The following is a 4,050-nucleotide window of genomic DNA, read 5'->3' on the forward strand; positions in this document are numbered from 1 at the left end:
CAGTGAGGATTTTATACAGTAACTGATACCATAATAATATGTTGAGACAAACATCTGTCCTAATTGCATTTAATGAAACAATGTACCTGTTCCAACTTACATACAAATTCAACTTAAGAACAAACGCTATTTAGTATGTAACCCGGGTACTACCTGTAATATTTTATATATATATATATATATAGAGAGAGAGAGAGAGAGAGAGAGAGAGAGAGAGAGAGAGAGATTTTGATATATATATATATATATATATATATATATAGAGAGAGAGTTTTTGTTTAAATTATGCAATATAAATTGCTGCTAGGTCCCCTTTCATTAGAGAATGATACACACAACACATTTCTGGGCATAATCCACATAAAAGTCCAGAACGCATATGAAAACTGCATCTTTAGAATATCTTTAGGCCATCAATTGTTAGCGAAACATTGATGGCCTGATGCCTTGACCTCTACAATAAAATATATCCCAACCAGAATACCCAAATATTGAAAGCAGTGGAATATATGGGGTTGTAGGCTAAGGGTCCAGGTGTAAGAAAGGGCAGCACCAATACAATGTCTAGATGCCATTTTACAGTTGCAACTAACTCCAGAACTTGTGGTGGGGAGGTGGCTTTCTGTAGATAAAATACCTGGTGACCATACCTGGTAGACAAGAAAAAACAAATATGTTCATTGCTAAAACACATTCTGCTTTTTATTATCCACCATTATCACATATTATGAATGTTGGAGAGTTTTTTGGAATGACCCATCAGTCATATGTGCTGAGAAAAGAAGGCATTCAAAAAACATCACTGACATCAGCCCAGCACTGAGATATCATTTCTGAGTGGACTTACAGTACATTTAATTATTTTAATTGTGTCATAATTAAAAGTAAATCCATATGGTATTTTTACATTAAAATGTCTGTTTTTGTGACTGTGCTTTTGGTTGATTTTTTTTAATAATATGTTGACCAAGATTTTGTACGCTCGAGGAGAAAGGCAGCATAGTGTGTGGTTGTCTGCATTACTGCAACAGATGTCACCACATTATTTTGTAGCTTGTTTAGATGAATAAATATGCAAAACTGTGAAGTATTACATTTTACTTTTTTATCATAAAAATAAGGGACAATCTGTTGCTACCCTAATTGAGGTAATGTGTGGTTTACAGATTTGGCAGTTATAACAGTGAATTTTAAATGATTTCAACCAATAAACACTGTAAGACAAAATATTATAAATTGTTGCAGAGATGTCTGGTATGATGTGCCCTCAGTTTTTTAATGAATTATGCATTAAAAAATGTATGAATATTGTGTTGAAAGGCTACACATTAAGTTAAAGTTTATGCTTTGCTGAAATACATAAAATTGCTTTTTCTACCTACTGTGCAGGTGGTGTCAATGCTTATTAGTCTCCTGAATTCTAGCATTATGTTCTTCAATACTAATCCTACAAAGGGGTTTATCACACCATAAGTACAATTGTTGGAGACCCTTTACCTTTTCCTATGGGGTTTGCTGGATTCTTGCAATCATGCAATGCTCTGTGTATTTTGTCATGCAAGAAGGTGAAAATTAATTACAACTTGGTGAGTCTGATTTCTATTACTGACCTTAAAGAAACGTTTGTTTCTTCGTTGGATGGATGCAGTAAAATGAAAATGACTGATAGTGGCACATTTCAGTCCTTTGCTATGATAAAGTTTATATCAAATGCATAGAGAAGGGTTTAATAATCCAAGATATTAGTAAGGAATCTAATGTGGTAAATAAAAGCCTGGTGCACTTTACTGTTGAGCTTGGTAATGGACAACCTATGATATATTTCCAGCAGAAGAAGCTTGGGCTACAACTGAGCGTCAAGACAAAGGGCTAAATCAATGATAGACAAATTCTGGCATTTATGTAACAATCAGGTCCTGGAAAATGGGTGCAGCACTCATTATAGATCAGTGCTAGATCAGTGTTTCTCAACAAGAGTTCTTCAAGAAGTTGCTAAAGGCTCCTTGAGCAAGGATCAGTTTATGACTCTCAGTTTAACTGATACCAATGAAATTTTGGCAATTTGTAAGGGTGATATTCTTCCCACTGGCCAGCAATGTAAGAGGAATTCTTACACCGGACCAGTGTGTCGTGAGCGGTGTATATAGAATTTATAGCAGGGGTTCTCTGAAGAGCCAAAAGTTATTTCAAGCGGTCCTCCCATGTTAAAATGGTTGAGAAACACAGAGTTAGAGGTTCTTATTTCTTTTTACTAAGCAGGGTTTTTTAGGAAAAACTTTAGTGTTAATGTAATGATATCATTATGTATCTCTAATGCACTGACATATCAACCGTGCGTAGGGCTATCATTGTATGATGTTGTATATAGAAGAAAGACAATATGAGCATATATATAGGAAGAGGTTCTTTGGTATACAATTAACATGCTGTGAAATGTTCTTTTACAAAGGTGGTCATTGCAAAATTAGGAACAGAATTAGAAATCCTTACATCCTGTGGGACCAAAACATTTGGATCTAATGAGAATATTCTCTCCAACATGGTTGACATGATGCTCTATGTTCATAGGAAGAACAATTTTATATTCTATACAGGCAAGTGACTGATTAATAAATGATTACAAGGATTTTCCAACATCTGTGTGTGATACCTAATGCCTTGGATGCTCATAACTGCTCATTATTTCTGGAGCCATAACCCTCACACAGCCAAAAATCTTGCCAGCCTTGATATAACTGGAGGAATAACTTGGAATTATTGGGCTGTGGGTAGTCTGGTTTAGCCCAAATCTGAGTAGATTCTAAAGATGTATCTAGATTCTATAGGTGTTCTTTGGCATTGCTCAGTTGATATTTTTACATGCCAGCTAATTAAATTAGCCCTAGCATAGTTGTGCAAATCTTCTCTCCAATCTGTAAAAACACCTGGGAAATAGGGTGAGCTTCTTTCCCATATCTAGGTATGTGTGAAAGTTGCACACTTTCAGATTCAGGTTAATTAGTCCACATTTCCAGGGAAGAGGGTTAATTAATAGTAAATGAACATACTGAAAGGGTTAATTAGCAAGCCGCTCATTAATTAATCATGTTAACAAGGGATCTGGGGTTATGGCTGAACAAAGGAATGCAATTAGAAGATCAGGGATCATATTTCTTATGTTTGTTAGAAACATAAAGTCATTTGTCTTAAAGCTGGGCTCTGTGATTCCAGATGAAGGGTCTTTTCAGAAATGTTTTTGTTTGAACATTTACCTACCATGATGCAACACAATCAAATAGTAAGGTCTTCGGGAGTGATCTGAAGGTGGGCATACTTTAAGGAGTCACAAGCTGAGTGATGGGTATCTGAAAGGCCATCGGGTTTATTGGCATACAGCTTGCTGGTTGGCACAGAAGTGCAAGCAGCGTGTTTCTAAAAATTGGAGCTGGTATTACCCATATACATTATGGGATATGCAGCCAGTTCTGTAGCAAGTGCATTTTGGAAAAAAAAGGCTAAAGAGATCCACAGCACTGAAATGCAAAATTACTAATAAATAAAAAAGGCTAAAAACAGTACATTTTGAATAAAACTAAATTCAAACCTAAAGATATTTTAGCCTGATGCATTAAACTTCTCTAAGGCTGGAGACAATACACTTTCATCAGTGAGCAAACCTAGAATGGATTTACTCAAAGTAATTTGTTATTTGCTAGCAAATCGTTTAAATCCTGGACCAGATCCTTTTCATGTTTGCTGGATCACCCAGCTTCACTGATAAAGGTGTATCCTCTCCAGCCTTGGAGAACTTTATTGAATCAGGTCCACTGACCTATTACCTTGCAGTGCAGCCGCATTTCAATAGGTTGCAGTAGTACATAAATGTCAGCAATATGTCACAGCTGATGACATTGAGTAGCATACCTTCTGGAAGATTGGGCCATGGCATATAATGGCCAGAATATGGCCACGGCATTGCTTACTGTTTTATACAAATATCCAGCTGCTTGTCACTTTGCTTATATCAGCAGGCTGGTGAGCTATACAAGTGTCTGAGTATATAAACTAAAC

Source organism: Pyxicephalus adspersus, chromosome 5 (genome assembly GCF_032062135.1).
Source record: "Pyxicephalus adspersus chromosome 5, UCB_Pads_2.0, whole genome shotgun sequence".
Classification (NCBI taxonomy): Eukaryota; Metazoa; Chordata; class Amphibia; order Anura; family Pyxicephalidae; genus Pyxicephalus; species Pyxicephalus adspersus.